Below are 26,678 nucleotides of genomic sequence, written 5' to 3' on the forward strand. Positions count from 1 at the left end.
AGGCATGGTAGGGTATGTGTTAATCATCATCCTCTGCCATCGTCAGAGGCTCAGTCAAAGCCCTCCGTGTTACTTCCATTTTTTTTTTTTTTAAGTGATTCTAATGGTTTTCCCTATTGCATGGCTATCTGCTGGCATTAAGCTTAAGGAACTTCTTATGAATCTATGTACAAACATTTCACACGTGAGATACGATTCTACATATCGCTGTTCCTATACCATCTTCAGTAGAATATCTAATTTTATTCATTTATTTATTCATTTTAAGATTTTATTTATTTATTTGACAGAGAGAGACACAGCGAGAGAGGGAACACAAGCAGGGGGAGTGGGAGAGGGAGCAGCATGCTTCCCACTGAGCAGGGAGCCAGATGCGGGGCTCAATTCCAGGATCCTGGGACCATGACCCGAGCCGAAGGCAGACGCCTAACGACTGAGCCACCCAGGTGCCACAGAATATCTAATTTTAAACTATTACATAGGAGCACCTGGGTGGCTCAGTTGCTAAGCGTCTGCCTTCAGCTCGGGTCATAATCCCAGGGTCCTGGGATCCAGCCCTGCATCTGGCTCCCTGCTCAGTGCGAAGCCTGCTGCTCCCTCTCCCACTCCCCCTGCTTGTGTTCCCTCTCTCGCTGTGTCTCTCTCTGTCAAATAAATAAAATCTTCAAAAAAAATAAACTATTACATAAAAAACAAACTAAATAACTCAAACATTTTTCATTACTGAAACAATCTCTATTCCAGGGAAAATCTGATCTTATAGCTTCGTTCTCCAAAAAGAACAGATCCCTCCTTTTGGAATGCACATGCAAGGAGAGGTTAGGTCGAGTTCTTCCAGAAGCAGACCCTGAGACCAGGATTCAAGGACAAGTACTGTGGTTTACTTGGGGTGTGATCTCAGAAAGTACTGGTAGGGAGAGGGAAGGAAGGAAGGAAGGAAGGAAGGAAGGAAGGAAGGAAGGTAGGTAGGTAGGGAGGAAGGAAGGAAGGAAGGCAGGCAGGCAGGAAGGAAGCCAACATAGGTTTCCTTAAAGAGCAGGTTATTGCTGTGGGCAACAGAAGTTCAAAGTTGGGGACCTCTGGGAGACAGTGTAGAATAACACAACTCAGTATGGTCCTACCTCCACACTGGGGTATTTTTATACTGATTCCTCTGTGCTCGAGGAATCCCTGATTCCTCGAGGGCTACTCTAAGGACTATTAACTGCCTGACACTTCTCCCCTGCACTGGCAAAGTGGGGCCTGGCAGCCAGAGGAAGCCTCTGAACCGAGAAGCAGAGAGGGGAGAGAACTGCAGTACGATGTTGGGGTGCTAATAGGGAGCTGTTGACATAGGGGTGTGGCCCCAAATGGAGCTGCAACACTGCCAGTAGAGAGAGGATCCTTGGGTTTCTGAGCCCATTTGCTGAGACATCCATCTTTCACCTGAGATGCTAATTAACTTTAAAAAAAAATATTAAAAATGTGGTGGCCTGTGAGAAAAGATGGCATCTTTTTTAAAAGTAGCAGTCGGCTAGGTCATACACAGTGTGGCCCAGGTGTGGGCCTTATTATAGAGATGGGGGAGCTCTGAATCTCTGGAGAATTCACTTAAAAAAAAAGATTTATTGGGGCACCTGGGTGGCCCACTGGGTTAAGAGCCTGCCTTCCCCTCAGGTCATGATCTTGGGTCCTGGGGTAGAGCCCCCTCTAGCTCCCTGCTCAGCAGGGAGTCTGCTTCTCCTTCTCCCTCTGCCCTCCCCCACAGCTCATGCACTTGCTGGTGCTCTCTCTCTCTCTCTCTCTCTCTCTCTCTCTCGCAAATAAAGTCTTAAAAAAAAGATTTATTTACTTATTTTAGAGAGTGGGGGAGGGGCAGAGACAGAGGGAGAGAGAAAATCCTCAAGCAGATTCCACTGCAGGACCCTGAGATCATGACCAGAGCCAGAAATCAAGACTCTGCCCCTTAACCAACTGAGCCACCCAGGCTCCCCGAAATCACTTTGTTCATAAGCAAGTTGGGAAAGAGAGCTACCTCAAACAGCTCGGACAGGAGTGTTTCCTAAAGCACGGAGAAGGCCTTCTGAAGGCCATACTGACTTTTCACCTGGCAAAAGACCCTTACTCCTCAGTCCTTGAGCAAAGAGAGAAACAAATAGATATTTTCAAAGGATTAGTAATGTTTTAATAGGTTCAATTAGTACACTATAACAGCAAGTGGGGGATTGGGTGTGACTTAGAAGTTAGAGAACGTCTCCGTTGATATACCCTATAACAAGTATTTTTGAAAGGCGGCAGAAGAGAATTGTCTCAAGGTACTGACTTGCTCATTATTTTCCAAGCAGATCCCTGATGATAGCAAAAGGTAAGGGTTTGTCGGGGGGGGGGGGGAGGGTAGACTTCTCCTAAAAAGAGAATTCTGGAAGTCATCATCATTCAACAAAGAGGAAAATGTGCCAGACTGGAGTGGGTGGGGGCCGTTCTCTCTTTGTGGTTGGTTGTGGTGCCTTCGGGGTTCCCGACCCAGGATGAGGATTCCGAGCTTTTGCGGTGGGCGAGTGGCTGGCCCCGAGACGCAGGGCTCGGGGAGGGGGCAGCACAGGTGCCGGGCCGTTCGGCGGGTGAGGAGGCCCGAGCGCGGGGCCCGGGGTCCTGCCTCTGCGGCCGCCGGCTGCTGGCTGCCACCGCGGGGCGGGACGGGGCGCGCAGGCACTCACAGCGGCGCTCGCTCGCTCGCGCGCGCTCGGCCTCCCGCAGCCGCCCCGGCCGCCGCCCTCGCCTTCCCGGCGCCCGCGTTTCGAGGTGCCCCCTCCTTCCTCCGGCCTCCGCGGCCCAGCGCTGCCCGCACCCAAACTAGAGAAACTCGTTTCGTTCTCTTAAGGCAGCGGGGGGGTGGGGGGGTAAGCGCGTGCTCCTGCCGCCCGGGCCCCGTGGGCAGCCCAGCGCGCGGGCTGGGAGCGGCCGCGCGAGGAGTGGTGCTCCTCCTGCGGGAGGGGACGAGGAAGAGGGGATGCTGGTCCCCTGAGGTGATGGTCCCCGTGTCTCCTGCCGCTCCGCTCCCCGCGCCGCGCGCGCTAACTCTGGGGGAAGTTGTTGCAAAGTTTCCGAGAGCGGCGTGGGCTCGTGCGAGCGAAGCGCGGGGCGGGGAGCGGGCGCCGGGAGGCGAGGGCAAGCGCTCCGCGCGGCGTCTTTGTTCTGCTCTGGGGGAAAGACCTGGCAAGGAGTCGCCGGGCGCGCCCTGGGACCGCCAGCCGCGACATTCCGGACCCAGCAGGGGCTCTTTGCTCCCGACCTCCTCCTTCAGGCCGCCCCTCACCCCCCAACCCAACCGCGACAGTGCTTCCAAGTCCCCAAGCCTCCTTCCCTACCCCAAACTTCACCTACCCGCAAAGATCCAAAGTCTGGGGTGGGGGAAGAAAGAGGGTGGAGGAGAAGGTGCGCCATGGGCCGGATACCTCCCAAAGGGTGGGTGTTTGCTTTGGAATGCTTGGGTTTTGTTCCTTCGCCCTAGAAGCTGCCTCCCCACGCGGCCCCCCATTCTCTCCATTTCCCCCACCTCCCCGCTCTCCTCCTCTTCAATTCTAGTTAAATCTAGGAGAAAAAAATAAGCGCTGCTCGCAGTCCCTCAGAGAGCCAGGGCAGTGGCCCCGAGTAGGGATGAGGGTCTAGGGATGGGGCGAGGTGAGGATGGGGTCTCCGACTCTGGAGGTCGGGGAACGACTGGTAAAGGGCCTGGGGAAGGGTCTGGAATTGTTCCGGGTGCGAGACACCTGATTTGCCCTGGGCAAGGCAGTGGGTGAGGGGACGGAAAGACGGGATGCTCGGACGGCACAAGCCGCGCCAGGGGGTAGAAGATGGGGAGGCGGCGAGGGGCCCCGAGTCGGACCTTCGGGGCGAGGAAGGCTGTGGTGGAGGGAAGGGAGCGGGCGAGGAGCGCTGGGCTCCGGGGTCTCAGGGAGCGCGGTCGAGAGCGTAGCCGTCGCGGTTTGAGGTTAGGGAAGTTCGGGGTCTGAGAGGTGGGCGCGATGCTCGAGGTGGGAACCCGCCCTCGGAGTCTCTGGACCGAGTTGTGCAGCGCCTGCAGCAACAGGTAGCCCCGAGGGGTGGAGGCTCCGGTTGGACCCCGAGCTGGCTTTGTCCTGCAGATTAGAGTGCTCTCCTAAGGGACTGCGCTGGGGTGGGTGGCTGCGTGGGGGAGGAGAATTAAAGAAAAAAAGAAAAACCCCACAAAAACACTTGGAGCCCCCTTTGAGTTGTTTTGGTGTGTTGGGTGGGTGGAGGACAGTGAATCTGAATGTAGGAAAGAGGATGGAGAGCCACCACCTCGGATTGCGTAATGCCTTTATCTTATGGGGTTGACCCCCTACCCTTAGCATATCGTCTCCCGGGATGATGGGAAACGGACAGAAACTCGATGCCAAAGTGGACTGTTCACATTGATTGGCAGGGAAAGTGCAAACAAAGAGGTGCATCTCCCGGAAACAATGATTTTGGAGATTCCCCCCCTCCCCCCGGAGACTCGTGCGCGTTGGGCAGGCGGGGGATAAAGGGGTGGTGGGCGGGAGGGGACCAGGACCGGCATCTCCTGGGGAAAGTTTCGAGCGAGGTCGCGGGAGGAGAGGGTCGGGGCAGAGTTGCGTGGAACTGGGGACTGACCCGCCCGGGCCGCCTCGGAGGTTCCCGAGCCGGGCGGGAGATGCGGGGAGAGGGAGGGGGCGGGGAGGGGAGGGGAGGGAGAGAGGAAGAAGGGGTGAGAGGGAGAAACCTGCCGCCGCTCGCCGCCTCTTTGTCTGCTCCGGGACTTGGAACAAAAGGGGGAACTCTGATGAACTCTCTCCTCCCCTCTCCCCCGGACGCCCGGGTATCTCCCTCTCGCAACTTTGCCGCCGCGACTTTCTCCGCTGTCAGGCCCCACGAAAGTGTCCGAGCACCTCGCAGACGGCAGCGAGGGAAATGGCCCTTAAAAGTGCGACGAGGTGGGGGAAGAGGTGAGTGGAAATTGTTGTCTTGTTTACCTCTCTCCCCCTGAACGCTCCCGACTCCCCACCCTTCGGAGGACGGAGGCGTAGTCCGGTGGCGAAGTTTGGCTGGTAAGTTGTACCTCCTTTCCCTGTTTCCTTCTCTTTTGTTCTTTAACGAACTTGCACAGATTGTTTTATTTGTTGGTTTTTAATAGGCAACAGCCAGACAAGGCATTTCTCTCAAGTGCCTTATTACAGGAGGAGCTGGGGGGGGGGGGATGGGGGCGAGGGTATCTCAGGGGGGCATTGCCTCGCTTTCTCCCAGCTGCGCCCATACTGGAGAGAACTTGCTGAAATGGATGGGGACAAGGCCAGTCTCACCCCCACCCCGCCCTGACTTTGATCCTGCGAAAGAAAGACATACGGAGGTGGGGGTTTTATAAGTTAATTGTCTGCGGAGCGCTCTGCGGAACCAACGCACAATACCAAAGCTGCAACAATAGAATGCAGAAGAGGTTTGGGTCGCAGGGGAGTGGACTGTTGAGTTTGTGGTCAAGGGGGGTTAGAGCAAACAGGTGAGAGTTCAGCAAGTTTTCTTTGGGCCTGGGGTAGGGTGGAGGAAGCCACAGGTTTCCGACTGTCAGAGATGCTGGGATGGAGGGATGGGGCCTGGACCACTAGTTAGGAGTCGGCCATCCTGACCGCCCCCTCCAGTTTCGCGACCCACCCAGAATAGCCTATGCAATCCTTGAGATCCACTACCATCTCTCTGACGGAACCCCCTCCTCCCCGCCACCCCCCATTTCATTGTGTTTGAATAGAAAGGGGATCGAGAGCCCCAGGAGCTCCTCAGACCCAGCGGTCCGCCCCGCCTTTTGTGTTTTAACCTTTTGTTTCTATCTGCCACGCCCGCCCAAAAGGGGGATGGCCCTGGCTGCTTCTGCGGGGTGGCGAGTCGGCCCGATTCCCTCCTTATTTATAGGCAAAGGGAGCCTCCCCAAACTGCTCCCCCAAGTAGCTTCACTTTGCAGTCTTTCTAGGTTGGTTGTCGCGCAAGCCGGACCCCTCCGCAACTAGTAAACATGTCTACTTACCATGAAATTTCTCCCGGTGCTTTCCCACTTTCCCACAAAAGTTGTTTATCTGTCCCATCACTTGGTGAATAGACATTTAGGGACAAAGTTGGGAGTTTGTGGAAAAGTGGGCAAATGTGGTTGGCTCTAGCTGTTATCATGTGCTCAAATATTAGGAGTGGCTTCTGGCTTTCAACAATGCAAATTTAGGTCATTATCTTCAGGTATGTTTTATGGGATCCTTCCAAATACCAAGGTAATTTATCACCTTCTCCACTTTCCTCCCCTGTCCCCACCCCTGAGCTAGAGGCTTTCCTCACACCCTTGGACTTAGTCACCCGCCCTTTCAGTTGGACATGATAAATGAAGTCGCAAACTGAATATGCTGCTAATTACTGGGGGAAACACCCAAACACAGTCTATTTTAACTTCTTAAAGTTATGATTTTGTATAGTATTGTGTAGAGTATCCATGATTTAAAACTTGCAGCTAGAAATGATTCAAGTGCCAGAACTATATGAAATCTATTATGGTTACGGTTACTGATTTTTTTTTTTTTTTAAGAAACTGATTGTGTAGAATGACTTGGAAGCTAACGTTAATTAATTTCAATTGTATAGGTGCAATTATTGTTATCAGCATCTAGAAAGCATCATGCATTGTTCTTACTGGATCTTCCTATCAGTGAACGTTATGGAAGTACCAATACAGCATCAAGTCCTTCCTGAATGGAAAGTTTTCAAACTTCTTCATTTGGAATTACTTAAACATTAGGATGTTGGGATTTTTGATGATGCCTTCCTTATGTGGATTACTACAGTTTGGTTACTGGGAATTCTCTACCTCAACGAAGGTACGTTTCTTTTTCAATACCCTGTAAGCATTCGTTTTAGGGCTGGTGCTTATGCCATTTGAGAATTGTCTAGCTGTTGCCTGATGAAAGTGATTTATGATGTTGGGTTTCCTTGTTTTGAACCGGTTTTTGTAAGTTCATTTTCATATGGAATGATGATTTGCGTACTTCTGATGAAACTTTACTGATTTTACACTAGGTCCCTCAACGTCAGCGCACATAATGAATGTGGGTTATAAAGTCACTAAGGAAAGTTATATAACAATGATGGGTCCAATGAGCACATGTCTTATTTTATTTCTGATTCATTTTGTTTTTAAATCTGGCAGTGGATGTTTATATATTTGCAGAACTTTTGTGGTTTGCATTAATTTTTTTTTTACTTTTGATATTGCACTTTGGTAAACAAAATCCAAAAGTGGCCAGAAATAAATGAATTCCTAAAATGGGGGCCACTATAAAGTACAACAAGTTTTATCACAAGGAAAACTTGACTATGTATAACAAGAGAGGCTATAAATTTATTTAATTTTTATAGTATACATCAAGTTTTTATAGTGTTCATTAAGAGCCTTATAGTCCCTCTTTTAAGTCCTTACAATTCATTTTTGTTAATTTATGTGAGGAAGCAGTTAAAGGTTCACATAAATACTGCTGGTAATACAAAAGTATTTTGATACAGCATTTATTGTCCTTGTCTAGCAGTTGTTTGCCATGGAAAGTGGCAGTTTCCTTTGTTTAAAATAGGTTGATTTGAAATGATTTAAGTTGTTGGATTTGATCCTCAAAAATGATTCAAGTTCAAGGTGGTTTAAAATCCTGCAGATGGAGAATATCATTGATATAGTATGGTTTTGGGAAATGTTAAGGTCTGGTCAAAGATGATAATTGGGAATTGAAAATATTTTTATCCTGCTGTAGGTTGAAAAAAATATTGTGATTTGCTTCTTTCCAGTTGTATAAACTTGGGCAAACTACTTAACCTTCTCAGACTTTATTGTCCATAAAATGAAGGTTAGGTTAAAGAAATTTTAAGAAATCTTTTGGCTTTAAGATTTTGTGATTTGTTGATTGCTCTTGTAATTAAGGTGCATCCTCTCTTGTGAAGTTTGTTTTTAAATTGTTGAACAATAGAGTTGGTGACTTGGAAAACTTCATATATATTAATAATAGTTATTTCATATGAATGCTTAGCTCAGGGAGTATTCAGGAAATATGTTTTAAATTTTTTGTAAAGTATACTTTCAGGAAAGTGTACTGTATGGAAATGCCAGATTTCCTCACATGTTTTCAACAAAAGTTACCCGCTGGAATATTTTTTGGGGGGTAGAGAGTGCAATGTTATTTCCCAGAAGGTGTTTTACCTACCAGTGTCTGAACTGAGTGTGTTTGAATTTGTTCTAATGGCCACCCAGAGTGGGGCTCAGACATGGGCTTGGAATGAAACAGACCTGAGTTTGAATCCCAGCCTAGGCATATTGATTTCCTTGGGTCTCAGTTTTGTCACTTGTAAGTGGGGAATCATAACACTTATCCCATGGGGTCACTGTGGAGAATATATTTTTAAAATGCATATATGTAAGAAAAAACTTAATATAGGGATAAAGATCTATAAACATATAGTAAGAGGTACTATTATTACCTTTCACAATGAGTTAGTGACGCCTTATTACTTCCAACTTTCTTTGTTGACTGCCGTACAAGTTTCAAGCCACATTAACCAAAAATATTCACTGAAATATTCAGTCCAGTTGGATAGAAGTTTTTACATATTCAAATATTTTTTTCTCTAAAAATATGTTCTGTTACTTCTTTTATCCAGTTAAGTGTGGATGAATCCACTTCAACAAACATTCCTTTATAAGTCTTACGTGTGTAAGCATATTGCTGAGGGTTATGGCTTCAACTTAGGAGTATGTGGTCCTTCCATTTCCTCACACAACTTTCTGTAAATTGAGATAATAGCAAGTTTCTAGAATTGATTTACTCAAATTCTCTATTTTCAATGCTAACCGTGATGAGTAGACTTAGATATAGTTTTAATATTGTTGTTCATTCACTTTTCAGCTATAATATAAAGTGATGGTCCAGTGGTTTCTTGACGAGGACATTAAGAACTCTAGCCCATTTTCTGATATTAGCTTTTATAGAATGGTCCTTACTTAAATAAAAAAGTTAGTATAAACAACACTTAGAAGAATAGCATATCATGTACAATAGAGTTTAAAGTCCTGGATTTTCATTTTCTAGATCTGCGATTTAGCAAGACATCCTGTGCTTTCTGAGTGATGATTTAGTTTGAGGAAGATTATATCCATTTACCCTTAGTGACTTGGAAAACTTTAAACAGAGTTTAAAATGATAAATTCCTTTACATTTTCTATACAATGTTTATTCTTAAATTATAGCCAAATATACTTAATAACTTTATGAGAAGTATCAAACTTTATAGTCTTGGTTATTTGAAACCGTTGATGTTGACTAGTTCCAATTATTGAAACCAGAGCAATATACCAAGGTATTCACAATAAACTTGCTTAGTAAGAAAATCTAAATTGTCAGCTCTGCCTTCTAAAAATGTTGAATACAATACATACTAAGCATCTTGTAAGTAAAGCATTTATTTAGCTTTGAACTTTATAATAAGTCTAGGGGTGATTGCCTGCATATTTTGTTGTGTTTTGAGTAGTTTCTGCATATTTATTTGCTGTGAGTTTCTTTAGGTATATTAGGTGTTCCCAGATTTACTTTGGTTTCTTCTTTATGGCCCCACATTGGCTGATTTTTAAATGCCAGCCATTTCTAAGAACTTTGATGGTATTTCTGCTCATTGTTGAAGATAACAGGTGTTTAAAAATATATTTATCATGAACCTATGAGACCTACTTTGGCCGCCCATTCTTAACTCATTCGTTCTTTTAAGTAATATTTATTTAGTCCCTTCTATGTGCCAGGCATTGTTCTAAGCCCCGAGGATACAAGAAATAAAAATCCTGCACTCTTGGACCTTTTCTCAGTGACGATAAAACAGATGTTAAAAGGTGGCGACTATTGTTGAGAAAACTAAACCAGAAAAGAGATAGGGAATGGGGGAGGAGGGGAGGTTGCTACTTTCAGTTGATTGGCCAAGGATGACCTTATGGCGAAGGTGACCTTTGAGGAATGATTTGAAGGAAGTGAAGGAACGAGCTGTGTGATGGTGGGTAGAGGAACATTTGGGCAGAGGCATGACAAGTGCCTGGTTAATCAACAAAAGCGAGGAGGGCATAAGCAGCTGAATGGTGGTGTAAATTAGGTCAGAGAGGAAATAGGAATATGGTGGGCAGATCACGTGGTTCTTACAGGCCATTGTGAGGACTTTGGAGTTTTCACGGCCAGGGATGAGATACCACTGAGGGGTTTTAAACAATGATTGACCTGCTGTAACTAATGTTGCAGCAGAATGACTCGGGGGAGTGGAGACCCAAGGCGGGGCAAAGGGTAGAAACAGGGAGACAGACTATTTAGGAAACTTTTTCAGGTTTTAGGAGGTGATATCTGCTTGGTACAAGTAGCATGCAGGTGTAGTGAGAAGAGGTCGAATTCTGAAGATATTTTGGTTGGAGGATTGTCTGGCGGTTTGGATAGGAGGTATGAGAGAAAGAGAGGAGTCAAGTATGATTCTGAGATTTTTGACTTGGGCACATGAATAGACCAAACGTCCATGAATTGAGATGAAGTGTGGGCTTGGGGTAAGGGAGACCAGGAGCTTAGTTTGGACCCATGGAGACATGTCTTGAGCATCTAGGCAGTTTGATACACAAGTCTGGTTTTCAGGGAAGGAATCTCAACAGGCAAATTTGTGAGTTGGAAGGCATGAAATGCCATTTAAAGCCACAATACTGGATGAGATCACCAGGAGAGTAAATATAGGAAGAAAAGAGGTCTAGTTACTGAGCCCTCTAGATTTAGGAGTGGAGAAGAAGGGAAGGTCAAGTAAAGGAGAGTGAGGAGGGGCTACCATCGAGGTGGAAGCCCAGTGAAGAAAGGGTCTCCAGCAGAAAGGCAAGATCATCTGTTTCAAGTGCTGCCAACAGATTGAGCAAGGTGACAGTTGAGAATAGGGCTTCGGGTTTGGCATCTGGGAGGTCATTGCTTATTGGTAGTCTTGGCTAAGAGCAGTTTTGGTAAATGGTGAGAGGTCACATCTTTTTCCCTATTTGTGGGGTCCATTACGTAACTTAAAACATCTCCTCTGTTCCAACTAGAATTTGTCAGTACTTTATAGTTGATAAAATGCTTTCACATAGGTCATCTTAGTGAAGTCTCACAGCAGCCTAAGGGAGATGGAAAGGTAATGTCTTGTTTCTAGTACAGAAGAAAATATCGAGACTCGAAAGTAAAGTGATTTGTCCAAAGTCACCCAAATATATGATAGAGCTATCTTCTAACTGCAAACGCTTTGCCATTCACAGTAGGGGAGATAGTAATAATAAAACAAAGTCCACTATACTCTTGACAGAGGTGGTAATAGCAGTAGGTACCAAGTATTGAATTAAATCAGAGAGTAAGTGATTATCTTTTGGGGTCAGAGAAGACTTTCTCCAGTTGGGATTTAAAAGATGCATAGCATTTTCGCATCTGGCCAAAGCGGAAGAACATTTGAGGCTTGGGAAATGGGATGTGCAAAAACACGGAGGGGTGAAACATGAGATGACAACTGGAATGCATTTGGGATGCTTTCGCTATTTGATTCACCCTGACATGAAGGAGAGTGGATGGGACGTAGGGTGGAGTGATATAGCAAGGGCTTGTTCAAGCTTGAATTGAAATATGGTTTTAATAAAACAACTCTTAGGTACCATCTTGTTTTTTTAAAGTTTATTTATTTAAGCAATCTCTATACCCAGTATGGGGCTTGAACTCACGACCCTGAGATCAAGAGCCGCACATTCTACCCACCGAGCCAGCCAGGCACCCCTCAGTGCCATCTTAAATGTGCCTCATGCCAGGCAAGGTAGTTCTACACAACCTAGTTAGAAATGCCTGAACATATGTACATCACCACAAATGCACTGTCTTAGTCTCTTCTGGCTGCTATAACCAAGTCCCACAGACTGGGTGGCTTATGGAGAACAGAGACTTATTTCTGGCAGCCCTGGAGGCTGAGGAGTCCAAGTTAAAGGCACCAGCAGATTCAGTGTCTGGGGGGGGGGCTGGCTTCCTGGTTCATAGATGGCTATATTTTTGCTGTGCCCTCACATGGTGGAAGGGGCAAGGGGTCTCCCTGGGATCTCTTTTCTAAGAACACTAATCCCATTCATGAGAGTGCCAGTCACATGACCTAGTCACCATCCACAGGCTGCATCTCCAAATATCATCACATTGGGCATTAGGTTTCAACATAGGAATTTTTTTGGTGGGAGTGGGGATACAAGCATTCTGTGTACAGCATGTATATTTTCAAAATGGTATTCATCCTTCAAAATGAAATATCTCTGTGAATCCTACACTACTGAAGAGGATTGGGTGACTCTAGTCTATATCAATCAGTATGCTTTTGGCTTCAAGTAAGAAAATACTTAACCAAAAGTGGGTTAAAAAGTAAAGGTTTTTATTTTATTTTACTTTTTTGGTTTTACATTAAAGAAATTTGGAGTAGGGCTATTGCAGGACTGGCTAATTTAGCTAATTTAGCAGCTCAGCAATAGTATGTTTTCTGGGGGTGCCTGGGTGGGTCAGTCGTTAAGCGTCTGCCTTCGGCTCAGGTCATGATCCCTGCGTCCTGGGATCGAGCCCCGCATCGGGCTCCCTGCTCAGCGGGAAGCTTGCTTCTCCCTCTCCCACTCCCCCTGCTTGTGTTCCCTCTCTCGCTGTGTCTCTCTCTGTCAAATAAATAAAATCTTTAAAAAAAATACTATGTCTTCTGGTTAGCTGACTTTTTCCGTTTGGTTCTGAGCTGTTACAGGGTTAAGCATCATGTCCCCATTTGGGGAACCTAAGATATATGTACACACACACACACATACATACACCATTTTTAGAACTTTATATCATGCCTGAAATATCCTCTGTGCCCATTTGCAGTCAATTTCTCTTCCCACCCATTGGTCTCAGGCAACCGTTAATGTACTTGCTGTCTCTATAGATTTGCCTTTTCTGGACATTGCATACTTAAATGGAATTACACAATTAGTGCCAGGCAAGGTAGTTCTAACCCACAATTAGTCTTTTTGTTTGGCTTCTTTTGCTTACCATGAAGGTTTTGTTTTTAGATTTATTTACTTCCTTATTTTAGAGAGAGGGAGAGAGTTGGGGGAGGGGCAGAGAGAGAGGGAGAGAGATTCCTCAAGCAGACTCCCTGCTGCTGAGCACGGAGCCTGATGCAGGGCTCGGTCCCAGGACCCCAAGATCATGACCTGAGCTGAAACCAAGAGTCGGATGCTTAAATGACTGAGCCACCCAGGCGCCCCTTGCTTACCATAGTTTTTGAGGTCTATCCATATTGTTGCCTGCATCAGTAGCTTGTTCCTTTTTATCGCTGAGTACTGTTCCATTGTATGGATATTCCACATTTGTTTTTCTGTTCACCAGGTGATGGACACGTGGGTGGTTTCAGCTTCTTAGCTATCACAAATGATGCTGCTGTGTACGTTTATGCATAAGGTTTTCATGGACACGCATTTTCATTTCTCTTTGGTAGATAGGTAGGACTTGACTTGCTGTAGTATATGGCAAATTTATATCCAACTTTTTAGGGAACTGCCAAACTGACTTACAAAATAAAGGGTATCATTTGACTGGTTTGAGGTTAACCAGCAAGGTATCAGAGTTCCAGTTTCTCCACATCCTGGACTTTTATATCTTTTAAGGAATGAGGGAAACTTCCGAAGAAGTTGAGAAGATTTCCCAGGGCACCGATGGAAGCCCATGACAAAAACTAGTCACTGAAAAGGGGCCTGGGGTTATTCTGAGAGGTGTGGGCTGATCCAGGAACACCCGGGCACCGGAAAGAGACTCATGACATACGTCAGTGCCCTGTGTCAGAACAGAACTGTTGGGGGACGGCTTGTGTGTAGGTGACCATGAGACTCAGCCATATGTCCATGTGCCAGGCTAAAGACGTATTATTGGTATAAACATACAAAGCAGAGCCAAGTGCGGTGTTGATATGACAATTACAATTGAAAAGGTAGCCACAAACTCAAACAGAAATAATACATTCTATGGCAATTCAGGTTAGTCTCTGCCTATCACAGTAAGAATTTCTGAAAATTAACCTGTCCAAACAAATCACAAGCAGGCACAGTCTTGGTGAGTGACTCTGTGGGCAGTTGCTAAGCCCCTGCATTCCTTTCCTATGAAGTACCATGTAATTTTTTTTGGCATTTCAGTAACAGTTTTTTATAATCTTGGTTAAGTGTAAGTTAACAGCCACCCCAATCCTTGGCTTAAGATATAGAAAGATATTTAGACTATGTTCAGTGTTGGACAATTTGGCAACAACCAAGCTAGGATGGGGGAAAAAAAAAAGAAACAACAAAACCCAAGATGGTATTTTCAAAGTCTGCATTATTCTTTTATTAGTTCCTTTAAAATCTATTTTCTATTGTGAGTTTTAACATGCAATCAGGATAGGTAAACCCACTATCTGTGTAGGATATTGATGCTGCACAGCACGCAGGCCCCCATGGTTATTTCAAGTGATTCATGTGTGAAAGTCCCTGAAAATCTGAAAAGCAAAAATTTTGCTAATTTGAATGCATCAATCAATAATTCAGATGACTTAGGCTGTAGATAAATTATGTTTGACATTGATTTCTGTGACACTCCTTCTTTTAACATTATTTTTTGTTTTTTCTCTTCAAATCTTTAAAGTAGGTGCCAGTATAAACTGTGACACCTAGAATTTTATAACTGTGGTCTTAGTACTAATATGTTGAATTATACAGTCTCTACTTAAGAAGAATCCAAACAATCCCAGGAGTTCTCTCATTCTGGGTAATTGATTCTAGAGATGGAGAAAGCCATGAAGAGAAATGTAAGTTTCTTAATTATTGGTCTTAGTGGGTATGAAGTATACATCTTAAAATGTATAGTTTAGTGTGCTGTTTCTCAGAGGAGGAATAACCATTACAGAAACCCGGGACATTTGAGCACAGTATTTTATCTATCCTCTTTTTTTTTTAATAAGATTTTTTATTTATTTATTTGACAGAGAGAGACATAGCGAGAGAGGGAACCCAGGCAGGGGGCGTGGGAGAGGGAGAAGCAGGCTTCCCACAGAGCAGGGAGCCCAATGCAGGACTCGATCCCAGGACCCTGGGATCATGACCTGAGCCCAAGGCAGACGCTTAATGACTGAGCCACCCAGGTGCCCCTGTTTATCTTCTTAAAAAAAAAAATTGATTTATTTATTTGAATAATCTGTACAGCAACATGGGGCTCGAACTCACAACCCCGAGATCAGGAGTCACATGTTCTACCGACTGAACTGACCAGGCACCCCAGTATCTTATACATCCTTGTATTTGATTGTCTCTCGAATCCCATGGAGCAGGTGTTAGTAACATTCTCATTTTACAGGTGAAGAAGTTGGGGCTCAGAGAAGTATCTAGCCCAAATAACCAAATTAGTAAATAGAACAAGGTAAATGTAAATTAATTAGAGACCAGCAATGTAAACAAGGAGAAGAAAGAATATCCCCTGGAGAGATCCCCAGATAATTTTTCTGGTTTCACACTGACATGATTTACTTTTTTTTTTTTTCTTAAGAGGAGAGGAAGGGAGAGGGGAGGAGGGGCAGAGGGAGAGGGAGAAAGAGTATCTTAAGCAGGCTCCATGCCTACTACCAAGCCAACGTTGCGCTCGATCCCACAACCCTGAGATCATGACCTGAGTCAAAATCAAGAGTTGGATGCTCAACCGACTGAGCCACCCAGGTGCCCCTGACGTGATTTATTCTGCAAATACTGTGAATATATTTTGAGACCCAGACATTCAATCAGGCTTAAAGGGAGGATGGTCTGCTCTGATGGTGCTTTTAAATTCCCGAAAGATTGTTCTACAAGCTGTAGTTGAGGAGCTAGCATGTTGGTGAAAGTAGTAGCATTCAAGAGTTTTATTTATTAGATTTTAATGGGATGGTGTCATTATTGGTCATGAATGTCCCAGAGATGATACATAACAATATTCCTAGAATCCATTCTGTAGCAAAAAAGGCCCCCCCAAACAAACAAACAAAACAAAACAAAAAAAACCCCAAAAGTTTTTTGGATCGTCTGTTCATCTCATTTCTTCTTCAAGTCAGATGTCCAAGGAAGAGGGACACGCTTTGGGCAGGCTTATAGTACCTGAATCAAAAACACATAGAAGAGCTCCCAGTGGCTTCACTTTGCTTTGTCCCCCTGAACTTAGGTCTCTCCCCTTCCCTCTCTCTGTTTCTCTCCCCCCACCCCCATCTCATCCCCACCTAGATATGGGTGCAAGGGGATTCTGTGCAGTAACATGCTCTTTATTCATGGCTCCGTCCCCTATTCTGGGCTATCCGCTTTGGTGAGCATCTGCTCTGGATTTTGATGAGCCTCTCGGGAGACTTCTTGTGCTTTTCCATGGGGCCCCTGTGACCTGCTCCATGCCCTCCTTCCCCGTCCCAGAATTGGGTCTTACTAGCTCCCTGGATATTACCACTCCATTAGGGGGAATGGGATGTCTTCTCTAAAAGCCTGGAGCAGAATGAGGCCTAGCTACACCTGCTTTGCTTCCTTTTTCCTGGGTGTGGGTATACACTGCTTGAACGTGGCCTTCTGCTGGTGGGGGTTTGGTAGGCTACCTGAGCCCCTGCTTTTCCAGACTGCCTTGGAAAGAAGAAGTGAACTTGAACCTCCCTCAACACTGCACATCAGCAGGTCCGTTGCCTATACTTTTGGTGGCTTTTATTTGGTGTCTCTGAGACTCATTTAGGACTGGACCTATATCCTCACAGGCTCCTTTTTAGGTTGGAAAAATGAATCCCAGGGAGTGAACGAGGCTATTGGAGTGAAACACTGAGAACCCTTTCATCTCCTCTCATTGGGATACAATAAGATGCAGAAGAAAGAAGTTGTCTAAAAACTTGAGAGCACCCGAACGTGGGCAGTTCTTGGCTCTCTGGCTCTGTGTGGTGACCCTGTCTCTGCACCCCTCATTCTATCTACCCAGCTTGCACCACAATGCCATGTAATTGCTCTGTGGTGTGACCTCAGAATTCCAAAGCCAGGGATGGTTTTGGTGAGTGCTGGCTTATTAGATCACCTTTGGAATGTAGGAGTCAACCCAGGTACTCAGGAAAGGGGTGTGGAGCGTCGAGCATCTGGTGTTCCCCGTGCATGTTTCTGATGTCTGCGCTCTGCATCAGTTTGTCATTATTTACCTACTGATTCAACTTAGTGACGCAAATTCAAGCACTTGATGTGCAGGTTCAAATTGTTGATCTTTGCATATCCTGGTCTTTGTTCCTGATGGTTTTGTTACGGATCCTAATAGGGCTTGGTCCTTCCCTGCTATTAGTGCTTGTCCTTGGTTCTCATCTTTATATCTCAGTCCTTAGAGCTGGTCAATTTCAGTGGGTCCTGGCTCAGGTTCTACCTCCTGTTTTTATGGAATCATCTTGGACATGTTGCTAAGAAAAAAAAAAAAAGTCGTACAATATATTTCCCAAATCAGAAATCTCCATTTGGTGTTATCCTGTCTGCCCTTTACTCTCCAGGGCAGGGTATCCAAAGTGGATAGCCCAGAACAGGGGACAGAGCCATGAATAAAGAACATGTTATTAAAATGCTGACATGCCTGAAGTTTGGTGAAATACAGAGCCTCTCAATCATCTAAAGAGAATGAAGTTAGGCTGAGTACCATGTTTATCAAATGTATCTTAGTGTTTTGAGTTGCTTAAACCCAGAATGAGCAATATTTAATTCTTTTTTTTTTTTTTTTAAGAGAGAGAGAGTCAGTGCACGAGTGGGAGGGGAGGGGCAGAGGGAGAGAGTATCTCAGGCAGGCTCTACACCCAGCGCAGAGCCCGACGCGGGGCTGGATCTCACATCCGTGAGATCATGACCTGAGCCAAAATAAAGAGTTGGACATTTAACCAACTGAACCACTCAGGTGCCTAGGAGTTTTTAATTCTGAGCTTAATTTACAAACGGTTGTTGACTGAAATGCTGTCGCTAGCTGATTGGATGTTTCAGAGTGGGGGAACTGGATGCGTGGTCCGGAGGAAGGAGGGAAAATTTTCATGGTATACTCTTCTATATCTTTTGCATTTTAAACTATGTGACTACATTTTACCCAGGATGAAAGGAAAGAAGAGGAAGGCGGGAGAGAGGAAAGAAACTATTAATGATAGAGATTAATACATCAGTTAAGTCATATTTTCAAGTCATATGCTTATCTAAAGTACTTTGTGAAGCTCTTGGGATGTAAAAGTGTATAGTTAAAGGAACTCTTCAGAGATTCCTATATGCTGGTCTCCAGGGAAATGATCTTTAAACCTGTCAACAACCCCATAAAGTAGGCATTGTTATCCACTTTTTACAAGTGAGGAAATGGAAGTTGTTAATGGTAGAGCTGGGGTTGGCCCCACGTGTGTCTGAATGCAAACACTGTGCCATGATGCCCATCTTAGCTTGGGCTGTTAACAACAAAACAGTGCTGACAAGTTGGCTTACACAACAGGCATTTATTTCTCTCAGTTCTGAAGGCTGGGAAGTCCAATATCAAGGGATAGGCAGGTTCAGTGTCTGGAGAGGGTCCTCTTCCTGGTGTGCGGACCACTGCCTTCTTGCTGTCCCCTCATGTGGCGGGGAGGGAGAGCTCCAGTCTCTTCACCCCCTTTTAAGGGCACCAGTGCCAGCATGGGGACCTCATCCTCATGACCTCATTCAAACCCAGTGACGTCCCAAGGGTCTTACCTTCAGATACCATTGCGTTGGAGATTAGGATGTCAATTTGAATGAATTTTGAGGGAGACACAAACATGCAGGACTCCTCAACGAGCATGTATGGTAAGGGATCTGTAAAGATTCTCTAGCATCAGCTCACTAGCAGAACTGGCCTTGAGCAAAGTTTTCATGTGGGGAAATGTGATTGCTACTATTTACGGTTCCCATCCTCTCAATTGCTTTATCTCCCTCTGCTGTATCCATCCTTCCTTTTGTCCTCTTTCCATTTTCTTGTTCATCTAGAGCAGCTGAGGCTCTCAAGATGTTACTGCATCCATCCATGCACCAAGCGCCCACCTTGCAGCCCCTCATTTAATTATCGCTGAATACCTCTTATGGTCAGGACTGGACTAGATGCTGGGGATACAAAGTTCAGCAAAACTGGACATGGTTCCTTCCTTAAGAGGAAGAGAGGTGTCTGTGTATAAAAGACATTTGGGCAACTCTACACACTAGGTGTATGTCCCTCACTAAATGCCCTGATATGTCTGCTGGTTCAAATTTTGCTTTTTTTTTTTTTTTTTAGAAAGTAACTTCTTGAACTTAACTTTCTATGGAATTGTGATTTCCTCTGGGTTTTTTTTTTTTTAATTTTGTTCGTTTTTGTTTTTTTTTTTAAACTCACAAACTATTCATTAACAAAACCCCACAGAATTAATCTTTTGACAAACATACATTTTGGAAATAATGACTGAAGTTTGTTTTATGAAAACTCAGTTAACTTGACAGTTTAGTGTGTAAACCACAACAAAATAACACTTGCTTTAGTCCAGAGGAGAAATGTGAGGAATTTTAGGCACGGTGATGTGTCCTGTCATGCAATAATTTGGGGCAGGGTTTCTGGGTCTCTCAGTTCATATAAAAGGTAGTCGCTCAGAAAAGACTGACCCCAAGACACAACAACAAACAAAAACAGAAACAAAAAGACTATGTAAGATCATAATGGAGTAGAACAAAAATGTGAAGGTGCACAGTAAAATAAAGGGGATATAAGTAGAATACCATTAAGAGCATCTAGAATGATAAGGACTGTGGTCCGAGTGTGGCCCTCCCGAAGCTTGTAGGATCATTTGAGAACATCTGAGAGAAGAGAAGCAGCCTCATCCAGGCCCAGGAGAACCATCCTAGTAGTTGAGTGAGGCAACACGCACCACATCCCCTGAACTCAGGGCAGAAACTTTTTTGATACCCCACAGTTTTACCCCTACTTATGCTTAGGTTTTGAGGCATTTCAGTTTGATTCCACAGAGGCTGGGTAGCTTTGGCTGGATAATGCTCTCCCCCACCCCCCAATCTCCTGCAAGAGATGGGATCCCAATATCTGGAAACTGTAAATGTTACCTTGTAAGGAAAATGGTCTTTGCAGGTGCAATTAAGTTAAGGATCTTGACATGGGGAGATTTTCCTGGGTTATCTGAGTGGCCCTAAATCCAATCATAGATGTCCTTATTGGAGACAGGCAGAAGGAGATTGTCTCCCCCAGAGCAGAGCAGAGCAGAAGGTGGTGTGAAGGTGGTGGCAGAGATTGGAGTGATGTGACCCCATGCTGAGGAATGCCAACAGCTACCACAAGCCAGAAGACACAAGGGATGGATTCTCCTCCGGGGTCTTCAAAGGGAGCACGGTGCTGTCCACACCTTGATTTTGGATATCTGACCTCCAGATCATGAGAGAACGAACTTCTGTTGTTTTCAAGCCATGGAGTTTGTGATGATTTGTAAAAACAGCCCTAGGACATGAATAGGGGTTACAAACTCTGAGGGCAGGGCGATGTCGTGTCTCCTTGGGTCTCTCCTTGGTACTTGGCCTTGTCCAGCATACAGAGAGTTCTGACCTTCACAGACACTCAACACTTGAGTACTGGACGGACTTCTTCATTGGTTAAGCAATTCAGGACCTGAAGATTCGTGTTTTAAAATTTTATTGGAAGGGAAGTGAGACCAACAAGATCTGATTTGCAAAAGAAGAAATTATTGCCCCCAAGGCTTAGTCTCTTATGAGTTTATTGCATCTGGGAGTTGGATTTACACCACCTTTTAGTGTAGCAATTCCTTTGCTATGCTGCAGTATTAATAATACCACCAAGGAGACTTCATCTAGCAGAACAAGAAAAGCGAGTCATTCCAGGCAATGGTTTGACATCTTAATTAAATACTACCTTGGTGCTTGCTTTCTCTTCTTTTGCACTGACAATATTGAAATGACAGTGGTCTGGGATTTCTAGATCAAACACAAAATGTCTTCTGCTCAAATCTTCCATGAAATGCAATTCGGAACTTATGAGCTTGGTTCTTACTCAGGCAGAACCCTAGTGTATTTATTTACTGGGACTTTGCCTGAATGGGAACTGCAAGATCATGTTCTTGGGGAAATATAAACAGTTTGTTTTTACACATAAGGAAGCTGCAGAAAAAATCTGGAATCTCGGCTCAGTAGACTGGCCTGGTGGTGAATATTATCCCTTCCAGTAGTATGACATCTCTCATAGGCATTTTGTTTTTGTCCTGTAGGGAGACAAGGTCTTCTCTAAACCATTCCTCTAGCATCTCAGTTATCTAGTAAAGCCACGTAGGATTTAAAATAAATTGCTAGAACATTTTACCAAATATTCTTAAACTTAAACTAATGGCAAAGGAAAGGCAAATTGCACACCATGCAGCATTGTGGTTACTGTGTTGACGATTTTGTTTTTATTGTTTTATAGAGCCTACGTAATGGTTTCCTTCCTTCCTTTTTTTTTTTTTTTTTTTTAAGTAATCTCTAGACACATTGTGAGGCTCAAACTCACCACCCCAAGATCTAGAGTTGCATGCTCCACTGACTGAGCCAGCCAGGCTTCCTGGTAGTGGTTTCTTTACAGATTTACTGTGAGATTGATTTTTCTGAAGCACTGCCTGATGCCACACAGAAATAAGATTACACTACTAGATTTTGCAAGATTTAGTCACCTTCATTGTTTTTAGTAATAAAGTCTAGCAGATAATTGCAGAATTGCAGACTTACCTTATCTTCAGATTCAGGTTGAAATTGACATTAGAGAGTTTTCGCTTTAAGTTAACCCACCTGGGGCGCCTGGCTGGCTGGCTCAGTCAATAGAGCGTGTGATGCTTGATCTTGGGGTTGGGAGTTTGAGCCTCCAGGTTGGGTGTAGTGATTACTTAAAAGAAATAAAATAAAACAAACAAAAAAGAGTTAATCCACCTCACATGTCCAATTAATTCCTTGGATTGTTATTGGCATTTCTGTCTCTTGCCATACTTTAAATATACTTCAAATATGCCATTTAGTTTACTACTAATAGTTACAGCTGTATTATCAAAGTATCAACTATTGTAACTGGGACCTTGTTTGAAAGGTTCCTTATGAAATGCCCTAGAGACAGGTCCATGTATGAAACAATACAATACATTGTATTATTTTTGCCTAGGACATAGCAGTTGCTCAACAAATAATTATTTGACAAATGAAATAATGAGTGAATAATGATTAAAATCCACAAGTTTTGGGGTCAGCAAAGCCTTAACTAGCAATTTCGGTGTCTGGGCTCACAGATTAATCTTGTAACTGATGTGGTGAAGATGAGCATCGAAGAGTATTCTTAACAGTTTATCTAGTGCTGCCCAAGAAAACTATAATGTGAGCCACAAATATGAGCCCACATATGTCATTTAAAATTTTCTAGTAGCCACATTACAAAAGGAAAAGAAACAAGTGAAATGATTTTTAGTAATATATTTTGTTTGACTCAATATATGAAAAATATAATTCCAACATGTAATCAAAATAAAATTTATTAATGAGATATTTTATATTCTTTGGTTTTTAAAGTCCTATATATATTTTATAGTAACAGTACATCTCAATTTGGCCTTGCCTCATTTTAAGTGCTCAAAAGCCACATATGGCTAGTGGCTACCATATTGGATAGCACATGTTTTTACCATCTGGAGGCTCCTATTTTAAGTAATTATTCTTGCTAACTAGATGTAAAATTTGGAATTCATAAGCTATTGAGTGGGATACATGTATAGTCCTGTCAATGAACTGATAACCAAAGTTGTATCAGCTGTGCAACCCAAACAAAATTTACCAAAAAAACAAAAAAACCAAACTCCAAAACCAAAAAACCCCGTATCATTTAGAGATTTTGTAAAAGATGTAATTTCCTCTAAGTTTTAGAGTGCATGGCCAAGTTTCCATTGCTCTGAGATTCAGATTTTCCCTTGTGCTCTCGCGGGGCAAGTTACTTAACTTTCATTAAACCTCTGTTTTCTCTTTTGTAAAATGGGGATAATATTTGCATCCAAGTGTAGCCATAATGTTTGCAAAGGTTTTACAAACCTTTTATAACGTTTTGCAAAGGCTGAGGCCTTGAGTACTCACATTAATCCTTGCTTAGTTTTTTCTTTTGTGCACAAAACTCCAGAAAAACATGGGTGATTTCTCCCCTATATTTGCTAATCTTTTCATAGTAGTTTTTTCCAGAGTCAACTCCCCATTGTGGCAAGGACTTGATGTGATTATTTGATGAAAATAAGATAATTGACACTTTGTTTAAATGGGTTCCCCTGGGCTGCTCCAGGTACCTTCTGTACAGGGGGCTGGGTAGAAAGCACAGGAGTGGCCTTTACAGCTGGGAAAACTGCAGGGCCCCTTCGTTAACTTTCTTGAAGAATTGAACTGAATTTGGAGACTCCATAAATGAATTTCCATTAAACATAACCCATATCAAGCCAAAACCTATTATCTAGTGGGGAAAGGTGATATGATGGAGAATTGATTACACATATATCTAGACTGTTCATTCTATGTAAAGCCTATTTCTCCCTCTGCTCTATTCTGATGTTATGAATTTGGGGGGTGAATGAAATTTATGATTGGAAATTGTTTTTAGCCATAGTTTGTTTACCTTGCTTTGGGTAAGGGTGAAACAAATGATAAGAAATTACTTGGAGACATTAGCTAACATTTCTTTTAGTATCCTACCAAAACTCACATAAGCTTAGTCAAATACTTTTTTTCTGTTTTTTTTCCCCCCTCTGTTTTTAAATGATGTAAATAAGTCTGGAGTATTGCACTTCCTCTGGCACTTCCTAAGAATTTTTGCATAACTTCAGTTCCTTTATTTAGATGTAGTCATTGATTGTAATTCTAAGTAAGATGATCTTCATGATAAAGGCTGGGTGGCCACCAGGCATCTGCTCTTGGGAATCAGTTGTCAATTTGCTATTGCTTTCATTAATAGTTAGTTAATCAGTGTTCTGATCCTCCTTCAGTTGTATGTGGAAGAACACTTATCAAGGAAAGAATTTATCATTTCAACAACCCTTGATAAACCCCTGACAGACTTAGGGAGAATAGTATGATTTTTGAGGCCGGTGTTAAGATTCTTATATTTTTAATTAAAAAAAAATGTTTGGTTAGTGTCAAACCTTTCCACGGACACAGCTGGACTTTGGAAAAGAATTGCTAACTCCATGTTAAAAACAGGGCTCTAAAATGTCTTAGTAAAAGCAACCTACCTTTGCTAAATATGATATTTTATTGAGTGAATCTAATAAATACATACACGCGTTTTGCTCCTCATATTTATGTAAATTGAAAAAATACACAAAGCTGGCCTTGTATTTTCTTTTTTAAATATATATCTTTAAGTTTATTTATTGAAGCAATCTCTACACCCAGTGCGGGGCTCAAACTCACGACCCTGAGATCGAGAGTTGCATGCTGTACGACTGAACCAGCCAGACGCTCATTTACTTTTAAGTAATCTCTACACCCAATGTGGGGCTCGAACTTAAAACCCTGAGATCAAGAGTCGCATGCTCTACCAAGTGAGCGAGCCCTTGTATGTTGCATGACTTGGATAATTTTAGTTGAAACAGACATTCATTGAAATGGAGAAAATAGAACAACTGTTAGCTTTCCTTTAAAAAATCTTACTGTTAAAATATCTGGGTGTGTCTAGCTCACTATGAATGTAATGGTTTGCCTTTTCTCTGAATTACTGGTTGTAAAAACCAAGCCTTTGCCTTGTTTTTGAATCGGTGAAAGTTGGCAAGTCTACTGTATTTTCTTTGGGGGAGATCTATGGGAGGGCGCTTTTTGCTATGAGGTCAAGGGTATTTGGCCTCTTCTCTGCTCTTTTCTTTGACACAGCTCACCTTGCTGGAAATGTGGGAAACTCTTCTCTGAGAGAGAATAAATGCTGTCTGGTTTTGCACTGCACCTTCTCAGTGTAGAATGCTCGGAGCAAGGGGGCCAACCCTGCAGAACTTCTAGAAAGCGTTGCATCCCTGTGGTATTGAAGGGGTGCCTGAGATGGGTGCTTATTTTCCCTCCTGGGGAAATAAGATAATCACCGTGCAGTTTTCCTGTGAGTCAGGAAGCAGTTACCAAGCTATAGATATCATATCCAGCTTCAGAAAAATGAGGTAGTTTATTTGGCAGGGGCGGGAGTGAGGGGAAGAAGAAAGGAGCTGGTGGCTTGAAAGGAGAAATATTTGTTTTTCTGGATCTACACCCAAATCTGGTTTTCCCTTTATTTTGTTTGTAGAGAAACCTAATGGGTGTGAACCACCTCTTTATCCTATGATTGTACTTTTTATTTATTTATTTATTTAATTTATTTATTTTTAGAGAGGGAGGGAGAGGGGGTGAGGGGCAGAAGCTAAGAGAGAGAATCTCAGGCAGGCTCCGACCCCATCTCACAACCTTGAGATCAGGACCTGAGCCTAAATCAAGAGTCGGGTGTTTAACCAACTGAGCCACCCAGGTGCCCAGTGATTGTGCTTTTTTAAACCTTTGCTTCAGTTTCGTAATGACAGTGGTTGGGAATACAGTAGTTCCTCCTTATCTGTGGTTCTCCCTAGTTTCAATTACCCGGCCAGCCCTGGGGACGGGAAGCAGATGATCCTCCTTCTGATGTAATGTTGTAAGGGGTGAAGGTCAACAGTAGCCTGACCTCACGTCACTCACCTCACTTCATCTCATCACGGAGGCATTTGGTCATTTCCTATCATCACAAGAAGGGCGAGTACAGGACAAGATGATACTTGGAGAAAGAGAGAACACATTCCCATAACTTTTATTACGGTACATTGTTATAATTATTCTATTCTGTTATTAGTTACTGTTGATCTCTTACCGTGCCTATTTGTAAATTAAAGTCTATCATAGGCATGTACATATAAGAAAGAAACATAGTGTCTAGAGGGTTCCGTATTCTCAGCACGTTCAGGCACCCACTGGGGACCTGGGAACCAACCCCCATGGATAAGGGGGTGCCACGGTAGAGTGATTTCCCTCCTTGGAGCTGAGCTCTGTTAAACATTTGCTAAGAAACCTGTTACGGTCAGCAGAGCCAAGAGGCAGGTCTAGCTAGTATTTTCAAACCCAGGAAGTATTTACTATCTGAAAGGTTGTTCAGCTGAGAGGTTCACAGGATCCTGGCGTAAGATAATTTCCCTCAGGGTAATGAGAGACTGTGTCTCAGTTACTTTTCCATAGGGCATTTCCCGTTTTCATTTTCTGATTTCTGCTCCTGGATTTCAGACTCACTTTTTTATGGTAAATGATGATGCTGTCGAATACCAATGGTAGGTTTTTAGCTTAGGGGAACATCGTTCATATCCTAAGTTAACAGTTCCGTTCTCAACAGTAATTGTGAGTGGAGAGCCCTGGGTATCAGTCTTTACTGAGCCAATAAAGTTTTATTTGCTTGCTCTTAAAAGTTTGGTTTGAGATTCCTGACAGTCGTGTGGATGATAATATATTTAACACAGATTTCAGGTATCTTTCTTTGAAATGAGGCAAGGGCTGATTTTCTTATTGGCTATGAGCTGTGAAAGCATTT

General features: G+C 43.7%; 1 long non-coding RNA gene across 3 annotated transcripts in view; it reads left to right on the plus strand.

Moving 5' to 3' along the window:
• The first annotated feature begins 4,395 nt into the window (after window positions 1–4,395).
• The window catches only part of LOC141370106 (uncharacterized), a 223,151-nt gene continuing 200,868 nt past the window's right edge, over window positions 4,396–26,678 (plus strand). For 2 of the 3 annotated variants that reach the window (XR_012373857.1, XR_012373856.1), the window contains exons 1-2: window positions 4,396–5,069; window positions 6,634–6,866. This is a non-coding gene — a long non-coding RNA (uncharacterized lncRNA). The remainder of the gene's footprint in view (window positions 5,070–6,633; window positions 6,867–26,678) is intronic. The other variant, XR_012373858.1, reaches the window with a different exon arrangement.

This window comes from Callorhinus ursinus, unplaced genomic scaffold (assembly GCF_003265705.2).
Source record: "Callorhinus ursinus isolate GAN/ISIS: 27379988/994484 unplaced genomic scaffold, GSC_fseal_2.0 scaffold26, whole genome shotgun sequence".
Lineage (NCBI taxonomy): Eukaryota > Metazoa > Chordata > Mammalia > Carnivora > Otariidae > Callorhinus > Callorhinus ursinus.